The sequence below is a fragment of the Mesocricetus auratus genome, unplaced genomic scaffold (genome assembly GCF_017639785.1).
Source record: "Mesocricetus auratus isolate SY011 unplaced genomic scaffold, BCM_Maur_2.0 Super-Scaffold_4256, whole genome shotgun sequence".
In the NCBI taxonomy this organism is placed as follows: domain Eukaryota; kingdom Metazoa; phylum Chordata; class Mammalia; order Rodentia; family Cricetidae; genus Mesocricetus; species Mesocricetus auratus.
The window spans coordinates 108,623,860-108,641,348 of NW_024429182.1; positions in this window are offsets into that span (position 1 = coordinate 108,623,860).

The window sequence follows — 17,489 nt, forward strand, 5'->3', positions numbered from 1 at the left end:
CACAAAATACTTGCAGAAATAGCTCTCAAATGTCTGAGTAAAGCTTCCATAGTATTGGAGGATCTTGTCTTTGGTTATTCATAAGAGATGGCAGATGGTACCAAAGAAAGCCAAGTTATATATAGCATTAGCCTATTGACATAGGTGTTGATGGATTTTCATCTGCAATTATTTTGCAACAACATTAGAGAAGTAAACATGGTATTAAAAACTGTCTCCCAGAACACATTTCTAACTCAATGGGAAGGAAATAGCCTTGGGAATAAATTGACTTTACAAAGCATATTTCTGCTTTAACTATTATATCTTAACTCATACAAGATAAAAGTAAGAGCTTTCTATCATATGATATGCAATAGATATTTTAAAATATCAATATTATTTGTATCTATAATAGATAATTCCATGAATTTTTGTTTTAAAGCTCAGATAGAGAACTGGGCAACCCTACAAATTTATTTTCATATTCAAGACCCCAACATGTTCACAATCTATGCCTAGTAATCTCAAGTTGTCGAGACTGCAGCATGAAAAACTACAATTGCATAAATCTGAAATCCAATAAGCTTCAGTTTATCAGAACGGGTACATATCTGTCCAACTTTCTTTTAAGCCTGCAAGCGCTGATCCTTGTAGTGAGAGGCTGTCAGCTTGTCTGCTTGCATGTCTTCCTTCACTATTTAACATTTTCTTTCCACCAGGTACTGTGATAGAGTTTCTGTGCATCGTCCTTTTCAATCCTCAGAATAGCACTTTGGGTTAGATAGTAGCATTGTCTCTATTTTGCAGATCAAGAAACTGAGACCCTTAGAGGTAAAATTTATTAACAGAATTCTCTTATCTGTCTGTCTGTTCATCTGTCTGTCTGTCTCTCCCTCTGACTCTCATTTTCTCTTTCAATCTCTTCTCTCCTTTTTCCAGGAAGTGAGTCTGCATTTGGCTTGAGGATATTGGACTCTGGAAAATAGTTTTAGACTCAACTTTGCTTTCATTGTTATTACTGATTAGGACCAGTGATGAATATTCTAAAGCTGAACCAATCAGAGTCTGTTCCTTAGAAACTTGAAATAAGAATTCAGTCTGTTTTTATGGCTGGGACCCGGGCACAGCATGCTTTGGCAGAGTGGATTCCAGAAATGTGCCTGAAGAAATGTAGAGGTGAGAAGCAGTCATGGCTACTGTCTAGTTCCTGTTTTCTTGAACTCTAGCTGTTACCTCCACCCAGAATTAACAGGAACAAAAACCAAAACTCTCTATGCTTATAACAAATCCCCACTTTTATCAAAAGCTAATCAAACTTGTCTTCATTATGTATATTTTGATAGTCTTAATACAGACACCATGTATAGAACTTAAACAAAGTTCTAACTCCAGCCTGTTCATAGTCAATACACTGCATTGACTTCCTAGGCAAATAATTGCTTAGATTATGGACACTTTGATAATTCTGGGTAAGTATTTTAGAATCATGCTATTGATCATTCATAAGCAATATATTCCAATGGTAAAGAAAAGATCTCATGAATTTATATACTTATTCACACAGAAGAAGCAGAATATTTGAACCAACTTTGGTGATGAGCTCACTAGCTCATCATTTACTCTTTACTCATCAAAAGCCCTGCACTCATCACTTTCATGATGTGATCAGCAAGGTAAACTATATTGAATCTCTTTGGAGATTTGCAGATACTTTGCAAGTTGCATACCTATTTACAGTGACTTAAGACACTGTAGAGTGATGTCAGATACTATAGAGTAACGACACCTATTACCTACTATTTCTCTTCATAAGTTTTACATTTCCCATTTACATTTCTTGAAGTTAGGGTAACCAAAATACAACACTATAGTCAAATGAATGTTACAAAAATTATCTTGAAGCCCTGGCCCCCAGAAACTTCCAATTGTCATCCTTAATGTTCTTTCCTTTCATGAAAAGTCTTGGAAGTCACGTATAGAAGAGGGAGGGGCTTCAACGTGGAAGAAGCCTGGGTTCCTTAATTATTACTAAGGGCAGAACTAACCACCAAGTAGGAACGTGCACTTCAGAGAGTAAAAATATGTTTAGCATTGTTAAGCTGTTAGCATTTCAGTGTATGTGCTGTAACAATTACATCAGCCTTAAGAGGGTCTGTCACTTCAGTTTGTGACTAACTAGAACAGGTCCTAGAATGGAGGAATATCATTAATGCACACAACTCAAATACAGAGCACACACTTTAGTGCCAACAGTTCATGCTTGGAATTTCCCCCTTTGAATCTTGAATCCATGCCAGGTCTGCTGCAGAATGAGATGACTTTAGTTGATTAACATCCCAAGCATTTGCCTTATGAAAGAGGCCAGTGTTTTCCAGTCTTTAATTGGTGAATCACATTTCTAACCATTAACACTGAAGAAAAAATATTCTTTGGTTTCTGGCATGCACTGTCACCACAGAGGAGAACCTCCCCCATGAAAGCACCCTTATTAGCTGATTTTGCAAGGATGGGTTTTCTTCAAAGATTTAGTTAGAGGTCAGATCATAACTACTTAAGCAAAAATGGCCAAATGTGGCAGAGAAATCCTTGTAGGGCCAAAATGGTGCAGTTCTGTGGCTAAACCATTTAATCTGTAGAGTTGTAGACCCATACTTCAGATAATTTAGGATACACAGTGGATTGCTACTGTTGATACCATATTGATGATCTATAATTTATATGTTAAAGAGTATATTAGGTTTTCTAGAGGAACAGAATTACAGAATCAATATAGATATACATTCATGTACATATGTACATAGTTAGTAGAATGGATTTAGTAGACTGGCTTCCAGGCTGTGGTCCAGCTAGTCCAACAATGTTGTCTACCAATAGAAGGTCCAAGAATCCAGTATTTTTTCAGTAAATTACTGGATTGTCTCAGCTGATCTTTAGTATACACCAGAGTTCTGAAGATTTAGACTCTGATGTCAGCTAAAGAATGGACCTCCCAGTGGGAGCAGGAGGTTATAGGCAAAACAGTGAAGAGTGAGTTTCCTTCTTCCTCGTCCTTTACATAGACTTCTACCAGAAGTTGTGGCCCTGATTAAAAGTGGATCTTCTTACCTCAAAAGATTTGGATTAGAGGTGTATTTTCCCACCTCAAAAGATTAGTATTAATCGTGGATCTTCCCACTTCATATGATTTATCTAAGAAAAAAATCTCCCACAGGTGTGCCCAGCCATTTGGGTTTTAGTTAACTTCAGATAACGTCAAGTTGAAGCTGAGTATAGCCATCACAGTGAGTTCAAATTGAGTAGTCAGCCCACACACCAGGAAAAGTTCCTGTCTTTTTCTTGTCCACTGTCTCCTTAACTCATAGTCAGAATGAGCTTGACTGGTTCCATGTGTAAGGGCAGAAAGATGTGATAGCTTTCTTGACCTGTTGCATAAAGGTCATAGCTAATGCCCCTGTCACAAAAGAGATGAGCCTGGTATGCCTGTAGCAGATATATTTAATTAAAGTTTTTGTGTGTCATTTCTAGAGACTAAAGAATCCAGGGAGGCTATCTATTTCTGTTTAGGGTCCACAAAGAATAACCTGATAAAGGAAAGACATCAAATTCCACCAGGAGTCTTCTGGGAGTATTCATTTCTGTGTGATATTCATTCTCATAAAGAGGGCAAGACCTCCTTTAGAAGGAGGGTCTTAGGGTCTATCAGCAAGGCCAGTGAGAGAATTCTCCATGGCAAGCATTTGAACAGAAAACCCAGAGCTATTTATAGGTTTCATAACTGACTTTGTCAAGAGGAGCACACTGAACTTACATTGTTTTATTTCCACTCTTCTCTTTCCTTCCTCCAGCTCCTCTTCTGTATCCAACCCCCTCTCAAATTAATGACCTCTTCTATAATTATTATTGTTACACACAAAATTCTACTGTGTTGAAGGACCCTCTTAATGGTGGATAAAATGAAAGCTAGAGAAGGAAGAAAATACTTGCAAATCATCTATCTGATAAAAATATCACATCTTTTATAGACACTGATACATCTCAAACTCTACAACAGAACAGTAAAAAATCTAGTTAAGGAATGGGACAAAGGAGCTCTGACTGAAGAAAAAATGTTTAATATCATTACTTATTTGGGAAATGTAAATTAAACTACCAGGCTTCACTATCAACCTGCAAGAATGGCTAAAATAAGAACTGATGATACAGTGGAGTACTTAGCGGGAAAAAAAAACCAATGGAATCTTGAAATTCACAGGCAAATGGATGGAACTAGAAGAAACCATCCTGAGCAAGGTAACCCAGTCACAAAAAGACAAATATGGCATGTACTCACTCATATACGGATTTTAGACATAGAGCAAAGGATTACTAGCCTACAATCCACACTGCCAGAAAAGCTAGGAAACAAGGAGGACCCTAAGAGAGACATACATGGTCCCCTGGAGAAGGGGAAAGGGACAAGATCTCCTGAACAAATTGAGAGCTTGGGGGAAGTGGAAAGTGAAATAGGAAAAAGAGAAGGGGAGAGGAGAACTTGAGGGAGCAGGAAGGTTGAGTTGGGGGAAGAATAGAGGAGAGCATGAAAAGAGATACCATAAAATAGAGGGGGCCATTATAGGTTTAAAGAGAAATCTGGCACTAGGAAATGTTCAGAGATCTACAAGGATGACACCAACTAACAATCTAAGCACGGGTGGAGAGGCTACCCTAAATGCCCTTCTCCGATAATGAGATTGGTAACTACCTTATATGTCATCCTAGGTCTTTCATACAGTAGTTGCTGGAAGCAGAAGCAGACACCCACAGCTAAACCCTGAACTCAACTCCTGGAATCCAGTTTCAGAGAAGGGGGAATGATGAACAAAGGGGTCAAGACCAGGCTGGAGAAACCCATAGAAGCAGCTGACCTGAACAAGAGGTTGCTCATGGACCCCAGACTGACAGCTGAGAAACCAGCATAGGACCGATCCAGACACCCTGATTGTAAGTGTCAGTTAGGAGGTCTGGGCAATCCATGGGGCCTCTGGCAGTGGATAGGTATTTATCCCCAGCAAGAGAATGGACTTTGGGAGCCCATTCCACATAAAGGGATACTCTGTCAGCCTAGACACATAGGGGAGGTGCTAGGCCCTATTCCAAATGATATGATAGACTTTGAAGATCTCCCATGGAAGACCTCATCCTCCCTGGGGAGCAGAAAGGGGATGGGATAGGAGGCTGGTGGGGGGCAGGGGAGGAAGGGAGGGAGAGGGAACTGTGATTGACATGTAAAATAAGCTTGTTTCTAATTTTAAAAAATCTGAAGGGAAATTTTTTTAATGTAAGTACTGGATCAAAAATGTAAAAAAAAAAAGAACTGGTGATAGCATCAAATGCAGAAGAGATGCTGAGAAATTAGACCTTGTATACACTGTGATGTGAGAAGACTCAGGCTCTTGGAAAAGAGTTGGGCAGATAAATACACTGCCGAGCATTTAGCCCAGATATTTAGACATACATTCATGCATAGCCCGTGCTCAGACATTTATGGCATCTCTCTTCCTCATAGGGCAAAACTGAAAACAAAAACAAATACCATTCAATGAATGGATAGTTGAACACATCATGGCGCATCATGCTATGTAATACTATTGTGTGGCAAAAGAGAAGGAGGTATACGGAGTCATGCATTAGCTTGTTTGAACATCATGAGAGAAATGGGTAGGTAAGATCCCTATACTAGGGGATCATGAAATCCAATCTCCTAGGGACATGAACTTTTGGTTCATGGTTACGTTCCTGTATACCGCTAACACCTGAAAAGTGTCTGGTGTCTTTACTGACTGACTGACCGACTGAATGAATGAATAAGATACAAGACAATGGAAACAAAGCAACCCAGAGCAATAGCAGGAGGATACCTTGCTGCTGCAAAGTGCACTGCCATGGGCATGGAGCTTTTCCTTATGCTGCAAGTTTGTAAAGTTGTAAATGCAGGGACAAATGCACAGCACAAAGGAAAGCCAGGCAAGTGCCACACATTTTACTGCCATTTCTATGTTATACATTTAGCAGGTTTTTGGTTGTTGTTTAAATGCGTGACTTTTATTCTCATCTTAGTGTCAGCCAGGTCTGGCCCTGTTTAGCTTGCCAGGTCAGATGAGGTTGGGCACACTCAGGGTGGTATGGTGCTGGACATGGCTACTATTTTTAACAGTGTGCTCCAGTCAGAAACCTGCTAATGATAATGTATGTTCCAATGTCATATTCTGACTCATGCAGATCATGTGGGTTGGGAAGCCTCTTCTTGCTAGCTAGGTTGGAACCCATTGTGGAAAGAAGTATTCTTGCTTTGTTTGTATATCTTATTTGCTGTAGAGCGGTGCCATGATGCCTATGGGTAAGTTGGAGGACAATTTGAGGAGTCAGTTCTGTCTTCGGCCACATGGATTCCAGGGACCAAACTCACATCATCAGGCTTGGCAATGAGCTCCTTTACTTGCTAACCTATCTCGCTAGTCCACATTTAAAAAAATATTTTGACACAGAGCTTCTTATGTGTAAACACAGGCACACGTTAAGCTGGATTACATTTTAGGAGATCATTTTTAGCCACTGCCTCTACTCCCACTTTCTTTATAACAACCTAGAGCCAGGAAGTACATTGACGGTGCATCCTTTTACATGAATTTTCCATGTACACTGGCTCAAAATTATGGCCTCGCAGGTGCTATATTAAAGGATATTTGAATTAGAAGTTATCTTCAAGACCAAGGTCACACAAATCCTTGATGACATGTAAGTAAAGAGCTGTCTCCCAGTGCCCTACCTGGTAGTCTGTGACTTTCTCTATAGGTACTCCTTAGCTCCTTAGCTATCATGGACGGATTCACAGTGGATCTGTTTGCAGTGGGTGACAATTGCTGCAGGGCAGATAAACTCCCTTCTCCAAAGGTGGATTTAGAATCCGCCCCCCTGTTCCCCCTACCACCCCTGAAGGTTACTGACTTGTGAAGTTTAAGTTGTTTTTTCCTTCTGAAGGAGAATTTCAGAAAGGTATTTACGATGTGTGCTCTTCTCCTTGCTTTTCAAACCCAGCAGGTTTGAAGTGATCATTCCTGGGATTACAGGCTTTTGAGAGCACAGCCTACCACAACCTCAAGTCCTTGTAGGAGCATGTCTACAGCCTCATGTCAGGTGGCACAGAGGATGCCTCCTCGCTGGGGAACAAAGACTCCTTTGATTTACATTTACCAACATACCTGGCTCCACATGCCTTATTATGACATTTCCCCTAGAGGTTTGTTTTCCAGATTTCGGTGGAGAAATAAAAGAGAAGCTAAATAATTACAGGACCGGTGCAGGGTTGCTTTTATGCAAATCATTTTCCCACTGGGCCTGTGGCTTAAAGCGTTTCCTTCCTGGATCAGGGAACTTAGAAAAAAACAGTTCAATTAAATTGTGTGTTACATAGAGTAAATTAATTTCTTGAGTACAATCCAAAGCAACTATGTACTGACATGTAGAAGCAGTTCATTTTAACAGATTAAAATGGGTGTGAATGGTTTAAAGGGACAGGTTAATCAAGAAAGATATAATCTAAATTGAAGTTGCTTCGCTCTTAAATGTACATGTTTTCCTTTACAGTGGTTTCAGAGACAAAAGAAATGAGTTACAAATGTATAAACTTATTCCCAAATGCCAGTCCCACCCAAGAAAAGTTCTTGCACTGGATTTGTCAAAAGAAGTTGGAAAGTGAGGGAAGCATTGGTACAATTTAATGAATAATAAAAAATAAAACAGAGAGACTCAGTTGATCTACATAATACAGTATTTGCAAAAACACAGAGCAGCTGTGGGACCATAGGCCTAGTTGGGGGCAGCTTTGAAGAGTTAGGGATGCGGTGGAAGGAAACGTTGGGGTAGCCGTGATGTACAGGAGATGGTAAAAGTATGTGAGGAGGAAAAGGAGAATGCCAAATGGTCTTTGCCTCTCATTATCAACCATTTAATCTTTTCTGAAAAAAAACCAGTAAATTTAAATTTCATGTGAGTTATCTAAATTTCTGTGCTGTGAAACTATGCCAAGATGCAGCTTTATTTGCTGAACATCAATTAGTATGCATTTTAATATTAATTACTAATTACATCTGTACCTGCTTTTATTTACAAGCACATTTACTTGGCCTGTTCAGTCATCTCATTAATATTTGCTCATTGTCAAGAAGAATGAAAAGTGTGAGTGACTGTGTTCTGTCATCCCTGTGGGTAGAAAATCAAACTGACACTTGGCCACTAAATTACAGCAAACAAAAGACTACATTCTCATACAGTATTAAGGGTACACAAAGAACATTGTTGGCAAAGGGATAAAAAGAAATCTAAGTGTGAGAAAACATGTGAATCACAAACCTGGACCATCATTTCTTTTTTTTTTTTGCATTTTATGTTGATTTTATTTATTTATTTTTATTTTTTTTCAGTTTAAATTTAGATAAGAAACAAGGTTGCTTCACAAGTCAGTTCCAGGGCCCTCTCCCTTTCCCTCCCCTCCTCCCATGCCCTCCTCCCCAAACCCCCCCCCCCATTATTGCCTCATTTCCCCAGGGAGGGTGAGGCCCTCCATGGGGGTTTGGACCATCATTTCATATGTTCATGTTATTATTATTTATAACATGCTAATTTCATGTATGAATACAATGTACTTCAAACATACTCACTTGCTGCTCTTCCTGGACACCCACCATACTGTCTCATTTTCTACTTCATATTTTTGTTTTTATTACCTGTGTACAATTAATGCTGCCCATATTTGAATGGATGTAGGGTCATCCAATGGCTCATGGAAAACTCACTGTGTATCACATCCTTGAAGAAACTGATTCTCATTCCTTCAGCAGCCATCACTTGACAAAAGCTCCTGTGTTATGGGTGGGGTCTAATGAACCCCACCACTCTCCATGTTGGCTGGCTTGATCTTGTGTAGGTCCTATTCAGGCAACCACAGCTGTTGTGAGTTCATAAATGGAATACAGCCTCATCATGTCCGTAAGACACTAATTCTCCCCAGCACCTGACTCTTAAAAATCTTTCTGCCCCCTTATCTAATTTTCCTGAGTCTTGGAAAGGAGATACAATATAGATATCCCAGTTATGGTTGATCAGTCCACAGTCACTAATTCTGTGCATTTTGGCCAGTTGTGAGTCTTTGTATTAGTCATCACCTACTGCAAACAGATTTTCTGATGGGAGGGGTGCACTGACCCAACAGCACACATGGATCAAAAATTGAGGGGAGTTGGGCTCACTTCATGCTCTTGAGAAGTGCATCATTCCATCATACCATACCTTTGGTTAGATATGATTTCCTAGAGACTTCTGCATCAGTGATCTTAATCACTGGTTGGATCAAGAACATCTTTGAGAATCTGATAAAAGCTAAAGACTTAACCCTAGAAAATGCACCTGTGTAATGTACACATCACTTACAATCTTACTCATTTCTAAGGCTTCTGGATGCTGGCCCCCAACTTCTAACATCTTTCAAGTTTACCAAAGACTTGCAAGGGACATGCCCTTGTCCTATCATGATCCATGAGCTGGTAGGGGTGAGATTTTTCATTATATAATGCTACTATACACAAGACAGATAGGAGAGAAACTAGCGTTCACCCTGTACCCAAATACATACTACACATAAAATAGAAAGTCTGTTTCTGTGGTAAATGTTCCTTAACTCAAAGAAAGACATCTCAACACTCATAGGTAATTAAAAAAGAAAATGTACTGTTTTCACTGCCCCACACGAAGAAGAAACAGGTTGAAAAGAATTTGTAAAATAACATTTGTACATAGTTGGAGTTGCAATGAATTATTTCACTGAAGTTTTCAAATGCATACCTCTTTGCTCCATAGCCTTAGGGAATTCTTAAGCAAACTCTAGTGTTATAGATCAAACTACAAATTAGCAGAGAGATTACTTTCCTCCAACTAAATTTAAACATAGACATTTTAATGGAAAAAGGTGTGTGTGTGTTTTTTTAAGTTTAAATGTATAGTCCTCCCTTTAGAATGTTCTTGGATTCTATTACAGCTACTTGACTGTAATTGATTGTGTATCTATTGACCCTGTTACTAGAGACTGTTTGCTATAGGATTTAAAAGGGTTCCTTTATGCAAAGCTTTTGATAGGCCCTCCCAGGGTGGCAAGGGATTTTACTTCTGCTCTGAAGCTGTCTCCACCAGTATGGAGGATTTTTCTGGTGACTCGGTTGTCCAACACAGCCTGTGACTATGGCTAAACCAAAGGAGACACTGAACTCCATCAGGCATTTTATTCCTACTTCTTGGTATTTAGTGGCAGCAGGAATGGGACCCATGCATTTCAGTTCCTCATCTCTGGTTGAGAGAACAGGCATGCATACCTCTGTTACAATTGCTTGCTGTGTATTTTTTACATGATTAATTTCCTATTTGATTTCTTCCAAGCTGGAAGTAGACTGTGAAGGGAGTCCTGGCATGTGTTATCATTTCTACCTGCTATTTTCTTAGGGTTGTAGGCATCTACAAGTCATTAAGTTTGATCTTGCCAACCCTGAGAACTCATATAAATAGACACTTCTCCTTGCACTGTGATTTCTGATTCTCACATGTCTGATCCAGCTGGTCCAACAATCCTTATAACTATCTAAAAGCCTCATAATGTATTTTCTATTGAAATCTTTGATTTTCTTTTTTCTCACCTTGCATTTCCAGTCTTATCTGTTATTACTTCCTTTCCCAAATGTTCAACTAAATTATCATCTGTTTTACCAAATTTTAATTTGAGTCTCACCTAATAAGTTTTATATATGCACACATATGTATATATATGTAACTTATATATATATACATGTATGTCTATAGCAATGTATGTATGTATTTATGTATATATATATATATATGTATACATCCACACATGCATTTGGCTTGACTTGGGCCTATCAAGGAGTACTGGTTTTATCTAGTATTCTTCTAAAGTATTTCAGTTGGTATTGGCTACACACACACACACACACACAATATATATATATACATATATAAGAAATGTCATATTCTATAAGATAATGTTATATGAGTAAAAATCATATTGAAATATGCTGCAGTCTAAATGTACCACCCTTGGTGAATGTCATGAGTAGAATAATTTAGGGTATATGATTTACACCACATCACCCCAGCCTCATTTTATCCTTGGTTTACTGATAAAGTTTGCCATGGTTGAATTCCTCTAACCTAGTACATGTCCTTATAGTGTGGTCAGGTAAGGCTTCTTTGACCTCTCCATTGTATGTTCCCATAGTATCTGTGTTTTTCCTTTGCAGTGCTTTACATTGAAGCCATTTGAGTTGTTATTGTGTATATAATAATTTGTTTGAGGCTCGCCATTGCTGCCAGAATGAATCCTGTTATGGATAAGGAGCATCTGCAGGATCAAATAAACTACTTGAAGTAAAGTAAATGTCTAGCCAATATAAGTGACTAAGTGACTTCTTGTCTTAAGCTTTCATGTCATGAAATAGCAATGATAGCTGATGGCACTGGCCATGCCAAGAGAGTACATTGTTGTTGTGTAGATCATGTCCAGGAATTCACGATTTTTCATGGAAGTGTTCACCAATTACTTGAAAGACCAGATGCAAACGTAGGATCCTGAAACACAGTGTCTGCAGGTTCTCACAGCCTCCATACCACACTCTTGCATTTGTCATTTGAGGAGTTATGAAATTAGCTTTTCACAGAAGCTTTTTCAAAAATGTCTGCCACATGCCATGCTAGTTTCAAGGTTGTAGGGATTTCCCCCCCCCCCGGAATTCCTCCAGCTCAGCAGAACACAAAGAACAAGTCAATAGTCCACTGTCTGAGGTACAGCAGCAGCAGCAGCAGCAGCAGCAGCAGCAGCAGAAGAAGAAGAAGAAGAAGAAGAAGAAGAAGAAGAAGAAGAAGAAGAAGAAGAAGAAGAAGAAGAAGAAGAAGAAGAAGAAGAAGAAGGTTTTCGACACTTCACACCCCCATCCTGTCATCGCCATTTTCCGTCTTTCCTGGGCCTTCTCTCTTCTCTTGGCTTATCTCCCCAGCCACTCCAAGGTGTCCAGCTCCTGATTTGACATCTGCTTTCTGGTCTCTCCACAATTTCTATTTTTAAACCTTTAAAATGACCTTTATTTAGTTGTTGGTGGTGAATCTCATATGTGGAGTAAAGGGCAATTTGCATGAGTCCGTTCTTTCTTTCCACCCTGTGGGTTTCAAAGATAAAGCCCAGGTCATCAGGCTTAGTTTCAAGCTCTCTTACTCACTGAGCCACCTCTGTATGTTTGTCTCCTAATATCTCCTGCAGACCTCCTGAATCCAGACCTCACCAATCATCAAAGCCACTAGCAGTCACTAAGAACTAAAGGGATGCCAAGTTGAGTGATGTCACAAGGCAGGCAGAGTCCTCCTTGTAATTCCTGGTCTTGTTAATTAACAAAACAAAGCAAAAAACAAAACAAAAACTAGAAATGGGCACAGAAGGGGACTCTATAACAGTTTTAGTGGCATAAGAGAGAGATGATAAGGCAGGGCAGTGTGGGGAGAGGGAGATGAAAAGAAGAGAAGAGGAACACTAGTGATTTACAGACTGCAAGTAAAGATAGACCTTAGAGAAGAAAGCGGGCAGACAAGGAAAGGGGAAAGAATCCTGAGATACCCATGCTTGTGTTTATTGAAAGTGGTTCAAAGCTGCCCACCTCCTTCTGTGCTGTGGCCTTCAGCGGTATGTGCAACGCTCCATTCTTTCAGATCAAAGGAGGAAATATTTAACCATAATACTGTTTGGGTTAGCTTTGTAGTCAGCTAGAACTCAGGTTATAGCTAAGACAAAAAGAATAATTAACTGATTTATTGTTGTCGGCTTGTTCTTTACCTTTGTGGCCAGTTTAAAGGGCCTGCACCAGTTCACGTTTTACCTTTCAGCTAGTTCCCAGCCATTTGGGGAATTGTTGCTGTTTATTGAAAGGATGGCACTGGTTAATTTTTCCCCTTTTATTGAAAATGGATTATTTTCCTCACATAATATAGCATGATTATGGTTTCCTCTCCCTATATTCATCCCAGTTCTTCCCTGCTTACTTTCCCATCCAGATCCACCCTTTTTCTGTCTCTCATTAGAAAACAAACAGGCTTCCAAGGGATAATAATAAAATATAACAAAATAAAACGTAATAAGATGAAACAAAAACTAATGCATCAGAGTTGGACAAGACAAACAAACAGAAGGAAAAGAATCAAGAAAAGGCATAAGAGTCAGAAATCCATTCATTTGCACATTCAAGAATCCCATAAAAACACTAAACTTGAAGCCATAATATATAGACAGAGGACCTGGTGCAGAGCCATGAAGGCCCTATGCATGTATACTCAGTCTCTGTGAATTCATGTGCGCTTTGATGATGTTGACTTAAAGGGCCTTGTTTTCTTGGTGTCTTCCAAGTCCTCTGGCTCTTACCTCTTTCCCCCCTCCTCTTCCATGGGATTTCCTGAGGGGAAGAATCAGATGGAGGCATCATGTTTCAGGCTGAGTCCAAAATTCACTCTCTGCATTGTGTCTGGCTATGGGTCTTTGTATTTATTCCCATCTGTTGTGGGAAGAAGCTTCTCCGATGATGGCTGAGTGAGACACTGATCTATATGAAGAGAGTCATTTCATTTGTTTTTTGATTTTCATTAGTACTTGGTTTTACTTAGGTCCCTGCACTATCTAAGCTCTTGTTATGGTCACCCAAGCAGTGTAGGGTATGGGTTCCATCTGGGAGAGTAGGCCTAAAATCAAATCAGATATTGATTGGTTACTCCCTCAAGCCACAATTACCCTAGCATGTCTTGTAGGCAGGACACCATTGTGGACCAAGGGTTTGTGGCTGGCCTGGTGTTTATGTTTCTCTTTTGTTAGCATGTAGAATATCTTCCTGTACCAAAGACTCCAGAATGTAGGGGTGAAGGATTTATGTAGGCACCAGTTTGACTTCTCCATATTCAATGAATTGTGTAGGTGCTGTCAACAGCAATAGGCTTTACTATCAGTTTAAATCCACACACACTTATGGACACCTGAGTTTTAATAAAGAAACCAGACACGTACTGGAAAAAAGACAGAGTCTTCAACAAATGGTTCTGGTCAAAATGGGTGTCTACATGTAGAAGTATCACCCTGCACAAAAATCAACTCCAAAGGGGTCAAAGACCTCAATAGAAAACCAGATACACTGAACCTGATAGAAGACAAAGTAGGGAATGGCCTTTAACTCATTTGCAAAGGAAAGGACTTTCTGAACAGAACACTAAGATCAACAATTAATAAATGGGACCCCCATAAAATCAAGAAGCTTCTGCATGGCAAAGGACACCATCATTCAGACAAAACAGCAGGATTCGGAATGGGAAAAGATTTTTACCAACTACACATCTGACAGATGGCTAATATTCAAAATACATTAAGAAGGTAAAAAAACAAATGAAACCAAAACCCAAAAATTCAACCAGATATCAAGAGAATAAATAACCCAATTAAAAAAATGAGATTCCACTCTAACAGAATTCTCAATAAAGGAAACTTAAGTGCCTGAAAAACAAAGACATGTTCAGCATCTTTAGCCATTAGTGAAATGCAAATCAGAACTGCTTTTAGATTTCATCTTATACTGTCAGAACAGCTAAGCTCATGTAGCAAGGATACAGAGTAGGAGAACACTCATCCATTGATGATGGGAGTCAAATTTGTACAGTCATTATGGAAATCAGTGTAGCGGTTCATTGGGAAGATAGGAATAAATCTATCTCAAGATCCAACTCTACCATTCTTGATCATATACTCAAAGGATGCTGTGTCCTGCCACAAAGACACTTGCTCAACCATTTTCATTACTGGTCTATTCGTAATACTCAGAAATTGGAAACAGCTTAGATGCTCCTCAACAGAAGAATGTGGTAGGTACATTTACACAATGAAGTATTGCTCTATTTAATAAATGGCATCATTGCCTGGTGGTGGTGGCACATGATTTTAATCCCAACAATTGGGAGGCAGAGGCAGGTGGATCTCTGTGAGTTTAAGGCCAGCCTGGTCTACTGAGTGATTTCCAGAATAGCCATGACTGTTTCTCAGAAAAACCATGTCTCTAAAAAAACAAACAAACAAACACAAAACAAAACAAAAATAAAATGGCATCATGAAATTTTCAGGCAAATTGATGAAACTAGAAAAAAGTCATCCTGAGTGAGATATCCCAGACCCAGAAAGACAAACATGGTACATATTTGCTTATATGTGGATATTAGCTGTGAAAGCAATGATAACCAAGCTACCCATAGAATAGGTATAGAGTAAGGAACTAGAGTGAACTGATAGATAGCCTCAGGAAAGGCAAATAGAATAGACAGGTATGTATGGAATGGGAGGATCAAGTAGGGAAGGGAAGGGGAGAAGGGGATGAGGGAGGAAATATGGGGAGAGACAGCTAAAATTAAGCATAGTATGGAAATATAATACAGTATAAGCTTCCTAAAATATATGAAAGCGATTTTAAATGAGTGTGCCAAATAATGGGGGAGACAGAGTCCTGACTGGCCATATCACCAAATGAAGCTTGCAGTACCAGTATTGGGTTACATCTGATTAAGTTGTTGGCCAAAGGGGTCTCATGGGAATTCCCAATCAACCCAGGCTGTTGCCAAGACTTTAGGCACCAGCTTATTTTTAAGCTGTTGATGAAAAGTCAGCACTTGACAATGTGTTAAGAGCAGTTTGGAGGTTTACCATTACAATGCTTGATATCTGCCTCCTTCTAAATTGATTAATTCCCTACCTACCAGTGTATCGCTGACCATGGACTATGCCATTTGTCATATTCTATCTTTATATTTTTCAAATGGTGCCTGTGAAACAAATAGCTGTGGGGATACTTCATTCCCTTCTATCATTAATGTTCCCTAGCAATACAATTGTGTTATGTGACGACTTAGATGGTACAGAATAACCCAGATAATAGAGTTGACATTTGAGAGTGTCAGGATTCCAGGATAAAGAAGGATGCAGATGGAACTCTGAAGGGGTCAGGATGGAGCAAGACAGCAAGCCTGACAGATTTGGAGTGGGGAGAAACCCTCGACTCTTGGAACTGTAACATAAGATTTTCTTTTCTACAAAATGGCACTTGCAGTAAATAGCTTTTGGTCATTTTACTATTTGTCACATAATAAACATTTTTTATACATGAAATTAGTTCAGAGAGCTTCTGGCGGTATTCTAATAGTTTATGTTTGTTTAAGTATGCTTTCAGTGTAGTTCACACGTCCGGCTTGTGTGAGTGTATACGCTTTTGTGTGCACATATGTGAGTGTATGCGCACTTATATGTGTATAGGCCAGAGGTTGCTGTCAGGTATCTTCCTTGGTCACTTTCTAACTTACTTTTTGAGACAGAGTCTCTCACTGGAGCTCGCTGATTTGAGTCGACCAGTTAGCCAGTAAGTCCCAGACACCTTGCTGTACCTACCTCCCTAACACTGATACTACAAATATATGCCATCGTGCCCAGGTTTTTATATGTGCTCTGGGGATCAAATGCAGATACTGATGCTTGCATGGAAAGCACTTCACCAACTGAACCGTCTCCCCAGTAATGACATAGTAATTGAAAAAACAACAGAACAGAACTTGGGTCATGTCCCCGTTGTTACACCGTGTGCTTATTTGAATATTTATCTGCCCAAAACATGAAACCAGGGAGATAGTAATTATCTGAAAATGATGCACAACTGAATATAACTCATGGGAGCCTCTCTAGTTTGTAGTATGTGTTGGAGGCCACTGTGGCTTATAGGTTTTTAATATATTATCAAAACTCAATGGTAACTGTGCAGGGCTGCTTTAAAATTCTTAGACCAAACAACGATATTTGACATTGTTTTGAATTCTCTAAGCTTAATAACAAAAAGCAGGCCAGCTTTTATTCAGTTTTTACTGGAATTTTAAATGTTTTAACTGTGAATCCCTTTTTTGCCAGCACCCAGGAGACATCACTTCACCGTAACCCTGGATTCTCACTGTATCTCCATTGTGGCATTTTCTGTGTGCCTAGAACAAAATTATATAGTTTTTAAAACTGTGTGCTTGTGTGTGCGTGTAAGCATACATAACTGCAGTTGTCTTTGGAGGCCATGAAGGACATCAGATCCCTTGGAGATGGAGTCAAAGGTGTCAATGAACCACTGACATGGGTACTGGGAATTGAATTTGAGCTCTTTGTATTCTTAACAGCTGAGCCATATCCCCGATTTAAAAGTAAATTTCTACCATCTTGATTTCTATCATTCACCCACACTTAGGACATTCTGTGCCCATTTTGAAGCTTTGCACACAATGCCTTGTTTAACCCTCCCGAATCTGTTATCTGTAGTTTGCAGGTGGCTGAATGGGACTCCAACAAGTTATATTACCTGTATATGTACAACAGC